We start from the raw sequence: 12723 nt of genomic DNA, 5'->3' as shown, positions 1-12723 counted from the left end.
CGCAGTCGTGGGCTGGCCCATGAGAGGTGATAAAAAGGAAATATGCAGCATGGTGCGCAGCCCCTGTGGTCTAGTCGTAAAGATAAGACTTGCACAGAGTGAGCACTAAATACATATTGATTGATCAAACAAATGTATGTCAAACACAATACAAGAAGGCAGAATTTAGGTCCTGCCTTTCTAGGATCCCATAATCAAGCTAAAATATGTGCCTTGGGAGGTGGGTATGGGTACAGATCATTGCTGCCTCAAGGACTTCAAAGGCATGAGAGGGAGGCATGAGGTGGCGTGGCCCCGGCTGCATGTCAGAAACCCCAAATCCCCAACACGGGATTAATCAGTTGAGCCTCTGCTCAGTCATAGAAGGAATTTAAAATCATGTAAGAGTGTGCTTCACTGAAGCAAATATAAGTTGTCACTGTTATGAATAGCAAATTTTAAGCTGAACTGAAGCCCTGGGAGGTTGTTTCATTCCTGGGTTTGCATTTGGGGAATCAGTTGGCGATTGCAATTTGTGCAAGCCTTTTCTGGAGACTCCGGCCCCGTAGCCCTGACCGACACAGGCTACCCTTCGCTTGGATATACAACAAAATGTGTCTTCTACCGTGTTACTTCTATTGTATTACTAAGGGAATCCTATCACGTTCCCAGGCCCTTTCGGGACCCAGTGATGTGTGTAACCACGAGAAGACTCTGATCAAGTGGTCAGATCCCTCCAGAGATTTCAGCAAAGGCTTGGCCTCTGATTAATCTTGGAGCTATTTTGCTGGCTTTAAACCAGCCATGTTAGGACCAAGCTACACAACAATGTAATGAGAGCTGCTTGCCCGGTCTCCTGTTTGCGGTTTTTAAAACATGGCTGTGAGAAGGGTTGACATTTAACCAGTTTGCAACCATTTGGCTGAACTGAGTATTTATGGCTGGAACCCAGTCTGACTGGTCCCTGCTCATGCCACACGTGTGTGTGTGTGTGTGTGTGTGTGTGTGTGTGTGTGTGTGTGTGTAATTTGTTGATGCTGAGAACCGACTGGGCTTTGGGGATTTGAGGAGTTCCTATATTCCCTGTCAGACATCCATGTGTGGAGATTGTGTAGACATTTCCTCTAAGAAAGGAAGACACATATTGTCAGAAAAAAAATAGGAAGTCTCTTCCCCTGGACTCAGCCCTCACAGGCACTGCCACTGAGCCCAGGTCTGAGGTAATTGGTCCAGCACAGGATTACCCAAGATCTCCCCTTCCCCACTACAGGGGAGCTGTTCCTAGAGGGAGCAGGGCTAAGAGCTCTGGACTCAGACGGATTTGAGTTCTGATCCTTGTTCTGCCACTTAAGCAGCTGTGTGACCTTGAGATGGTCACTTTCCTTGAGTTTCCTCTCCTGTAAGATGAATGTAATAAAGCCTCCCCCATAGAGGGTTTGTGGAAAGCAGGATGATAAATGGAAAGCCCTTAGAATACTGCTTAACTCATAGGAGACACTCAGTAAATGGTAGCTATGGCTGCTGATGTTGTGATTTTGCTTGCCTGAGGGACAGGGGAGGAACCTCAGCTCCCTGCTCCAGTCTGAGCCCAGACAGTCCCGAGGCCTGCTCCTTATCCCCATTCTAGGGGCCTCTCTATCCCTAACATCCTGTCGCCGTGGACATTGTCCCTTGATCCAAGAAAAAGACAGGCCGCGTCTCTATCAGATCCAGAATCTGCGTGTGTCACACACACACACACACACACACACACACACACACACACGTGTGTGACACTGGCGCTGACAACCTCTGACCTGGCACCAGGGGGCTGGAGTCCACAGGACATTGACATCCTCTGATAAACTTGGAACATGATTCAGCCCGGGATGCATGAACTTGCTGCTCCCAGAAGAGTCCCTGTGTCTGCCTGTTCTGCCCACTGATTTTTTCTCCTTGCTCTTTAAATGGAAGGCACAATAGAACATGGTTATCAAATTGTATGTTATTTTTTTTTCCAAGTAGGAGATGCTCCCACGAGAGCCCAGATTTAGAGAAAGATTGAGAAGAAAGGGATTTGCATGAAAGCGTTTATCCAGAAGGTACTGCTGCTGAACCCACCCTGAGTGGTCTGTGTGTTGGGCTTGTCTGTGACTTGTGGGGTCTGTCTTCAGGCGTGGCACCCAACCTACTCACTGGTGACACAGAGGGGTGGCTGGAGAGAGGGGACTGCAGCTCTCCCACAATATTCTTCAGCACATCCTTCAAAAATACATACTCTGAGGTAGAGCAGTGGGTGAGCTGTGCAAGTGGGGCTTCAAGATAAATCGTCAGGTGTCCCCCCCCTCCAGGGAGACTGCCACCCCAGTCGCTCTTCCTTACAGCTTCCAAAACTACCACTGGGGTTCGTCCCACATTCTGTCATCTCCTTCTCCAGTAAAGTAATGTTTGAGAAGGTTTTCTGTCCCCAGGACTCATTTTTCGTGCTCTGGTTTAGTAAGACTCTGATTTCTCCATAAAGCCCCTGACACTGTTCAGTTCTCTCTTTATAAAATGACTGCAAATGTGTAATATCCTGGAGAAGGGACACCATCCCAAATGATGATGCTTAGAATGAAACAGCTTTCGCCATGTAATGGTCTGAAGCTCAGTTACTTATTTTATTCACTCATCCCCGAGAGATATCCCCAAATGTGCCAGTTTTGGGGTGTGACTTACAGCACTGACTCCCCAGGATTGATATGCCAGTTCTGTTTCGTCCCCCTCACGGGTAGGAACAGCCACCTTTGGGTGTGATCACCACCCCTGCTCTTTCACCCGCGGCCACGGTGGGCGGCCTGGAAACTAACCGAGAAGCTTCTCTGGGAGCTCAGCCCTCCCCGCAGGCAGCCTGGCCTGTCCCCACAGGGGCTTGGGCAAGTCCCAGCCTTGCTCACTGCCAGCACATGTGTCCCATCTCTCACACCAGCTGTGTCCGTCAGTCCCGGCCGGCTTGGAAGTGGGCTAGCATTTGTGCTGGTCCTTCTCATAAATGATTCTGGCTGTGTGTTCCCCGGACTGATTTCTATCAAGGCGCTATGCGCCAAGGCAGAAACCATCCTGTCCGCTTTGTTTGTTCAACACGGATATGTTGGGTTTTCTGCCTCAGAGTGCAGACGGTTGTTTACAGCCTCACAAGTCAAAATATTTAATGAAAGTAACCTGAGGTTTAAAAGGACTGAGAGGAGGCAGAAAACGCAGTTCACTTTCCAGGTTGATCAAAGCATTTGCATACGATGCTTTGGCTTGCGAGCCCGGCCCCCCTCTGCTTGGGTGTGTTCATGGGTTTTTTATCAGGGCACGGGCCGCAGGCCTTCTTCTTTTAACTGTTGTAAAGGAAATAAATGCATGCATAAACCAGACCCTGTTCTTCAAAGCGACATCAGGATTTCAGAGTTTTCAGAGATGTTTTAGCCCCATGAAATTCAGACTCAACTGATCAAAATCTATGCTGGGAATCCCACAAGGCCGAAGGACGCAGTTGTTGAACATTTTATCTTCAAAACCTACTACCTGTCAGTGTATTCCATGCTGGCAGGGGAACCAAAAATGTTTGCAAATGTATTTCGAGAGTGCGATTCCATGTGTGCTGCTGTCGGCTGGCGCGCTGGTAATGACACCAGTGATTCAGTGCACTCATTCCTGCGCGATGCGGGACTCGGGAAGCTTTCAAGGAAATTAAATTACACGTTGGAACAACACAATGTTGTGCAAAAGACATCAACACAAGTATTATCTTAGGCGGGATAGCCCAGCATTAAGCCCTCAGTGGCAGATAAAAGTTGTGAGACTGTCACATATGAAATCTTCCATCATCCCAACTCTAGGGAAGCAGGAATAGCCTCCTTTTCTCCTTCTTTCTGCTGTTGTTTGGATGCCCTTAAACACATAGCTGCTGTGTATGTTTAATCTCTCTGTTCTTAGTTTCCTTAACGGTCAGGTGGATAATAATACCTACCTCACAGGGCTGTCATGGAAATCAAATGTCTCAGTATGGCTAAAGGGCTTAGAATAGTGTCTGTGCATAGTGGGTCTGTTATTCTTATTACACCTGCTAGAGCTCTGTGCTTCACTGTTGGAGTTCCCTTTCTTTTAACTTTGTAGAGTTTGAAGCAATAGTAATTGGCTAGGGACTGGTTTTTACCTCAGAGGAAAACAAACATTGAGGCAAGAGGCTGGCAGATTTACCACCTGACAGAAGGATGGTCGGAGCTGACACCACACCCCTTCACTCTTCACACTCCAAACGTAAATATTGCATAAAATATTACTGGGAAAAAATGTTTGTTTGTCTTCTAAATATATGTCTGAACCTGAAGGTGAGGAGAATTCCTAGATGCAAAAAATGAACAAAGAATTCTCAAAGGCAGTGGTTAGTGAGTAAGCCAATGTCATGGCACCCTGAAGTTTCAGGGAGCAGTATCAGACTCAGGTATAGCCATCAGGGTTGGTAACAAGGGCTTCAACATCTGTACCTGGATAGCGAATGTGCTCTTGGCCTGCACCATACCAACAGGTCCCTACATAGGCCAAAACCTGGGGGACTCCAAGGGACTAAGGACATTTTACCTCCTGGCCAGTAATTTTTGACCTGCTGGAGTTTGCTCCATACATTGGCGTGGGGGTCTGAATTTACACTACTGATATGGTGCCAAAATTCTAAACCTAGAAATTCACTTGAAGGTAGGTCACAGGTCAGTGAAACTACTAAGGGTCCTAGGGAAAAAACACACACATGTAAATCCATTTTAAAAGAATACCTTCACCCCAGAATGTATGGGATGCCCATGGGAAAAAGAAAACATGAGCCTAAGATATACCATTGCAGATCATTAGGAAGTAATTTGCCATGAGGAAGAGTTAACAGATGCAGTAAACTGGGTGGTTAAGTCCTCTAGAATCTTCATATAAACAGTCAATATAAAAGTGACTGTTTAAAAATTGTTTGAAATTATTAGAATAGTTAAAAAAAGAATTATAAAGAAAAATTATAGAGAAAAACAGGTAAATTTGGATAAGTAGAATTTCTAGACATTAAAGTTATTAAAATTGATAACGGATGGATTAAAAAATATATTAAACATAGCTGAAAAGAGAATTATTGAACTGGAATATAGCTCTGGGGAAATTGTCCAGAAAATAACTCAAGAGAGACACAAAGATAGAAAATATAAAACAGATAGTAAGAAAAAAATATTAAGGTATTGTTAAGAGATATTGTTAAAATAGACATTAAGATTTTTGAAGAGAGACTGGGAGGTCAGTAAGGAAAGTATAGAGGGAATGGCAGAGAGGAAGCATTGGAAGTAATAATGGCTAAGAATTTCCAAAAATTAAAGGAAGATGTAATACCAAGTCCTGGACTGGATAAATACAATTTATATCACAGTGAACTGCAGGATACCAAAGATGAAAAGCAACCAAAATGAAAAACAAAACAAAAGATTAACTGCAAAGGAACAATTACTGATTGCAAACTTTTCTTCGGCAACAATGGAGGCCAGAAGGCAACCAAATAATATCTTCCAAATTATGAGGCAAAATAGTCAACTTAAAATTCTATTCAAGAGTGAATGCAAAGATACTTCGTAACAAAAATTTGAGAGGTGACCGTTCGCAAACGCTCTCTGAAAGAATTAATAAAGGATATACTTTAGAAGGAAGGCAACTGAACCCTTATTGTAGAAGATGATAATGGAATATAAAAATCACTGACAAGAAAAGCTAATAGGCAAACATATGGTTGAATATAAGTAAGCATTGACCATAGAAAAACAGCAATAATAAGATGACTAGTTTTGGGGTATTTAAATATGAGATGGGAAGTGATGATTATGAGCAGTATTATAGCATTTAATGATTTTGCATGGTTTTAGAAGATAACAGTCCTTAATAACCTTTATATTTTAAGTCAAAATGCATATTAAAAATGTAAAGGTAACCTATAAACAAATAAAAATAAAATATAACTTCTAACAAAGAAGAGTGGAAAAGGACGTGGATAAATAACACTGAATCAATTCAATAGAAGGTAGGAAAGTAGAAAAAGTGAAGCAAAGTAAAAACATAATATAATAATAATAATAATAATATACAGTAATAAAGGTAGTAATGCATAAATAAATAACAAAATAAGATGGCAAAAATGTCTGATGTACCAGTAATAAATACTAATGGATTGGACTCACCTATTAGTCAACAGCAATTCTCAAATTGAAATTTTAAAATCTAGAGATGCACTTCTTAAAAAGAGTCATATGTAAATATAATGATTCAAAATTTGAAATGAAATTGAGAGAAAAATGTATACTAACACATACTTTTAAAATGCTTTGTAGTAACATTAATATCAAAGTACACTTTAAGGCACAGACACATTATTAGATTTACTGCACTGCACACTGATGAAAAAAACTACCCATTGGGAAGACATAACAATTGACATAACAATTATGAACCTATATTCACTTAACAAAGGCACTACATAGACATAAAGCAAAGCCTAGAGACTTATGGTAGAAAAATTGTCAAATCCATCATGATGGGATATTTTAACATATATTTCATAAAATAAACCAAGTGAACAAAAATTATTAAAAATTAGATATTTGAACATTCTAGTTAATAAGCTTAATCTAACCACTATGTTTAACACTGTACCTAGTATACATCCTTTACATATACATGTACATAAATTAACCACATTCTAGGCCATAAAAAAGCTTCAGCAAACACTAAGTAATTGATAGACCATAGTTCTTTACCAGTATGCAATAAAATTAGAAATCAATAACAAAAAGCCCACTACAAATTCATACATTCAGAAACTTAAAAGTATACTTCTAAATAACTCAAGTGTCAAAGAAGAGGTCAAAAGGAAAATTACTGAATGCTTAGAACTGAACAATAATGAATTCGTTATTTATTAAAGTGTATAGGATGCTGCTAAAGTGATACTTGGAGGGAAAGTCATAGCCTTCAATATAATATTAGAAAATTAGAAAAGTTGAAAATTAAAGAGCCAAGAGTTCAACTCAAGAATATTGAAAATAATAAAGATAAGAGCAGAAATTAATAGAAAATAAAGATACAATAGTAATGATCAACAAACCCAAAACCTGGCCTCCTTAATAAAACAATGAAATACATTAAGCTCTGGCAAGAGTGATAGTAATAATGCTTATAATCCAATGACTTCTGTGTGCCTTGTTTTCAATTCACTTGAAAGTCAAAACAATCAGGTAGATAAGTTTATCATTTTGCCACACAGCTTACTGGTACTCGGTGAGACCTGAGCAAAACACTTCCATTATAGTCACTCCTTCATTTTTTCTTATGGCACCAGGTAGATATTTTTTTTTAAAAAAAGCAAAACAAAACAAAAACATGAATGAGGCAAAAAGGATGGGAGGTGGTTTGCATAAAGGATGGGAAGTGACTTATGAGGAAATACACATACAAGGTGTGACAATTAAGTTCGCAAACTTGTTGCAACAATGTTGCTAACCTTTTTTTTTTTTTATATCAGAGGGATTATTCATTATGAATTTGTACCAATTGGAAAAACAGCTAACCAAGTTTACTATTTGGAAATGCTGAAAGGCTGCATGAAAAAGTTAGACGACCTGAACCTTTCACCATCAATTCAGGGCTCTTGCATCACAACAATGCACCAGCTCACACAGCACTGTCTGTGAGGGAGCTTTTAGCTGGTAAACAACTATATCGGAACACCCTCCCTACTTTCCTGATCTGGCCCCCAATGACTTCTTTCTTTACCCAAAGATAAAGGAAATAATGAAAGGAAGACATTTTGATGACATTCAGGACGTCAAGGATAATACGACGACAGCTCTGATGGCCATTCCAGAAAGAGTTCCAAAATTGCTTTAAAGGGTGGATTAGGCGCTGGCATCAGTGCATAGCTTCCTAAGAGGAGTACTTCGAAGTGACTGTAGTGATATTCAGCAATGAGGTATGTAGCACTTTTTCTAGGACGAGTTCTCGAACTTAATTGTCCAACCTCGTAAACCCGGGGCAGGTAAATAAATCTTAAAAAGGGAAACAAATTTGACAGAGAAGAGGAAGTCTTGCAATGAGATGATGGGTCCTGGTAGTCAAGGTCCGCATGGAAACGAGCATTTTCTGGTAAAAGGGGTGAACTGTGGGAGATGATGTCATTGGTTGCAGCAGTCATGCTAGAGACTCGCTTTTAAAAGGGCAGAGGTAAGCGTATGACCTGGCTTATGTGCATGAGCATCTGTCCAGATGTCAATGGTGAGTGCTGTTTGTCCTTGTCAATCCCCAAGGAAGGCTCAGGGCTGTGCTGGCAGAGGCAGGAAGCCCCCTTGGACAACACAGAGTGGAGGAGATAGACAGGGGTCATTTGAGTGCTGACATATATCCATTGCCCAGGCACAATGTGCTGTGTGTGCTCTAAAAGGGGAGTTTTCTCCCTAGAACCAACATGGGTCCCTGAGCTTGTGCATGTCTTCTGAGAATGTTTCAGGAGTCTCAGCCCAAGGGTAGGGACAACATCTGAGATGATGGAGCCTTCTGAATGGGACCTCAAAGACACCTGAGAGTTCATCACTTGGAAAATGGAGGCCCTCCTTCATGCCACCTGAGGTAGTCACCATGAATGCGTCTTGCACGAACAGCCATGTGTGCACGCTTATTACATTATCACGTTGGATAGGTTCTCCCTCTCTGCACTTCACATCTGGCGCTTCCCAGAACTCAGTGTAATGAGAGTTTCTGAACAGGAGCCAGGTTTTCACAGTGGACTAGGCCAGGTAGCTGTCCCCGGATGTGAGCTCAAAGTGGGTTTCCCTGAGAGCCTGCCCTTTCATGTCAGAGGTGCAGAGTTTGGTGTTTCTCTTGTGTCCTAGACGCTGCTGGGCCTGAGCAGCAGCACCCTGTGTCAGCACAGGATTCCAAGGAAGGAGGGATCAAGTTCCAGTGGCACCAGTTGTGCTTATTAACCACTGGTGGCGTGGCCGCTCCCAGGCCCCGGCCCTCTGCCCAGTGAGGGCTTGGCGAAATGGCCTTTGGCAGGTGTTCGGGTTTCCAGACTCTGTGACTCTTGATGGGTCGTCTCCAGAGGAAGACCAGATGCCAGAGGAGCAGGATTAGGGGTCCAGAAGCAGTGGGAGGGGTGAGGTGGCGCGCTTGGAGGTGGGGAGCCTCCTGGGTCCTATGAGATTAGGGTGAAGGGGGGTCCTCTGAAGCTCCCCGAGGTCGTTCACAGCCTAGCACCCACCCCCACCCCCTAAGGAAGGTCTTGCTTCAGTGTTTTCATTTTCCCCAAGAGTGAAATTTGGCAATGGTTGGGGAGTTTTTCTTCCAAATCTACAGTTTTAATAACGTTTCTCACCCAGAGAGAAACACGTGATCTCTACCCTACACTCGGGTGGAAATGTTCCATCATCAATCTATATAAGTTTCTTACCAAACAGATGGCCTCCCACAGTGATTGTTTCATTTCTCTGGCCTTTTTAAAAATCCTAAATAACACAAGATAATTATATTGACAAAATAAAAATTAGAAAACTCTAGTTAAAAACCATATATATATATGTATATATATACATATATGTACATATATATGCATATATATGTATATATATATTTTATATATGTAGTTATATATATAGTTATATATAGTTATAGTTATATATATATGTGTGCATATATATATATATTATATATAGTGTTTTTTTTCCTAGTTCAGCTTCCAATCCTTTAAAACGCAGTTGTGTGGGAAGAGGTCTGATTCTAGTTCCTTTGCTGTCCTTGTTTGGGGCATGACCCCTTCCATCTTGGAGCAGCAGATTTCCCACCTGGAAAAGGATAGTGCTGGACTATTGCTTTGGGGCCTCACGTTCCACACTAGGTCCTAACGATGGAGAGTCCTAGGCCAGGTATTCTGGGATGTTCCAGAGATCAGAGACCGTCCTGGGTGCTAACCCTCTGCTGAGGCTCTGTGGGGGGCTCACTGAGTGCCACTAGAGAAGGAGAGGGATGGCAAATGGGGATCCTGCCGCATCCTGTAGCACCCACAGAGAGGGATGCAGCCTCTTCCCATGGCTGACTCCCCTTTCCTGAGTGATGACTTGCCATGTACCAGGCACTGTGCTAAAATGTTTACATCACCAGCTCAGGACATGCCTGCCATGACCAGACAAGGTAGAAATGTTACATCTATTAGAGAAAACCTGAGGCCCCGAGGCAGTCACTTACCCGAGGTCACAGAAATAGACTGCCAGCGGAACAGTTCACCAAGACGGGAGCCTGTCGTCATGTATCCAGGGCCCCCCGTGAGTGATGCTTAACCTCGGAGTGACTCATGCTCCATCATCTGCAAGGAAAGATGGTGACAGCTCAGATTGCAGGAGGAGGAGAATATCAAACAGGCAGCAGCATACATCGTAGGCGTCTGCCCTTTATGGTGTGTGATTGTCCTGAGCCTGGTGACTCTGGGAGTGGCATGTGCTAAACGCCAAGTGCAGACGGATGCAAAGACACGACCTGGGCAATGAGACCAAGAGTTCTGTGTCTGGTTCCCCATGCTCACGTGGTAAAATGCCCACAGTGGGGTGTCCTCTGGAGCTCATAGGGTGCTTTTAAAAGGAGTCAGTATGTGCTTGGTGTCTGCCTGCTCTGTGGTTTGCTGGTGTATTGGGTTCCAGGGTCAGACCCCATCCCCTAGACACAGCTTCTGGCAGGGCAATGTAGATGGATTGAAGCCCTGACAAAGCACAGTTCTCTCCTCCAGAGGCGGGTGTCAGAGGCCCCTGCAGATGTCCTGGAGAAGTCCCAGGTCCTCCCCCTGCTGGCCACGTAACTTCGAGCAAGCTGTCCTGCCTGAGCCTCCATTTCCGCATCAGTCAAAGGCGGATAATATTACTTGGCATGATTTTGTGGAGCTTCAAGATGGACATGGTGCGGAAGACAGTGTGGTCGGAAGCTCCTGCCCCGCTGCAACACCGCCCCCGCCCCGCGTCCAGCTCCAGCTCTCAGGCCCCCTGCCCTTGTAAGGAGGTCCCTCTCTCAGCCCTGCTCACTGTGGACCAGGAGCTGGGGGCCGCCGCTCTTCTAGTTGCAGACCAGTCAGCTGTGAGGGGTCACCAGGGTGGCTTCTGCTTTCTTAGTGCAAGCCAGTGAGAGCACCTGTGTTAAGTGATGGATCTTTCACAGGGAAACACATTTTTCTTCACTTTATCTCCTCAAAGCATTTTCAGACGTGGTTGATGATTGAGCTAGTTTTTTTAAAGAAACCAAAGGACAGAATGGAGGAGAGGATGCTTGCTGGAATGATGTCCCTTTCTCCAGTTCCTTACAGGAATCTCTCTCTCTCTCTCTCTCTCTCTCTCTCTCTCTCTCTCTCTCTCTCTCTCTCTCTCTCCCTCTCTCTCCCTCTCTCCCTCCCTTTTTCCCTCTCCCTACCTCTCTACCTCTCCTTCCCTCCCTCCCCTTCCCTCCCTTTCCCTCTCTTGGTCTCTCCTTCAGTCCCTCAGTCTGTCTATCTATCTCTCTCAAGATCTGTCTTCCTTGCCCCCTCTTGGTCTTTTCTTCTCTCCCTGTACCCCCTCTTTTCTTCCCCCTCTCTTTAGGTCTCTCTCTCTTATACCCTCATAGTCTCTCTCTTGCTTGCTGTCTTGGTCAGTCTGTCTCTCTGTCAATCTGCTCTCAGTCTCTCTCTCCCCCATATTTTGCTTCTCAGTCCTTTCCCCTCTCTCTGTCTATCTCTGTCTTTCTATCTCAGTCCCCTCACCCCACCCCTTGGTCACTCTCTCATCCATGAGCCTGTGTTTTACTGATGGCTGCATGAAGGTTACATGTTCGTGAGTGTGAGCCAATCCTGCTGTGGTTGCAAGTACTTCCCGTGGCAAGAGTGTCCTGCTCAGCTTGGGAATGAGTCCACTTGCCCACAGGAAGACAGTCAACATAGTCCAGAAGCAGAGAAGAGAGTAACTTGCCACTGAGGGAGTGAAGGAGAGTTTGTCTCCTGCACTCTCTCAGATAACCGGGATTCAGGACCAACTTGTGCCCCCGTGCAGCGGACCTCAGCCATTCAGCCTCCCTCACCCACAGTATCCGATAGCCGGGAACTGGCTGAGTTTCCCAGAGACTGTTTGCTGAGAACCTGAACTTGACAGCAGGCCCGCAGCAGAGCATGCTCCCTGCCCAGCCAAACCACTCAAGACAACAGCTTGTTTGCTCACTGCCTTGGTCGCTCCCACTTGCATATTTGCTTGGATCATGCTGATTGTAAGTCATTTACCTCTTCAAAAGTGGGTTTAAAGGACCTCTGCGGAGCAGCACGTCCCGCTCATTTCTAGTTTGAGTTGCTGCAACACTGAAATTAAATTAGATTTCACTTTCAATATTCCCACATTCAGCCATTGCGAACACAGGCTGGCCATCCTCCCAGGGAGCTGGAAGTGGCGGGGGTGGCCTGCGTGGGAAGCAGCGCCGTTACCTGCCCATAAAGGGCCCCTCCTGCTTCCTCCACGAGTCTTCAGGCAGATGTTTCTTCAGCATCTGTTCCCGAGAGCCCGCTGTGCATGAGCTCTGCCGCCTTACCTGTTCCAGAGCACACGCTGAGAGACAGTGTTCCTACAGTGTCCTCTCAGTGGCCATCAAGAGAAACTCTTGGGGTGCTAGAATGTCTCTTGCATATTTTTATTTTTCTGGGAGCAATACTGCACTACCCAGGGCAGT

The 12723-nt window shown here is 44.5% G+C and overlaps 1 protein-coding gene across 2 annotated transcripts in view; it reads left to right on the top strand.

Moving 5' to 3' along the window:
• Positions 1–12723, top strand: part of FSTL4 (follistatin like 4) — a 365854-nt gene that overhangs the window by 90804 nt on the left and 262327 nt on the right. The window lies entirely within an intron of this gene.

This window comes from Rhinolophus sinicus, chromosome 5 (genome assembly GCF_057876585.1).
Source record: "Rhinolophus sinicus isolate RSI-liver-muscle chromosome 5, RSI-T2T, whole genome shotgun sequence".
Lineage (NCBI taxonomy): Eukaryota > Metazoa > Chordata > Mammalia > Chiroptera > Rhinolophidae > Rhinolophus > Rhinolophus sinicus.
Note: the sequence above shows the minus strand (reverse complement) of the source record. Positions and strands in the feature narration are given on the sequence as shown.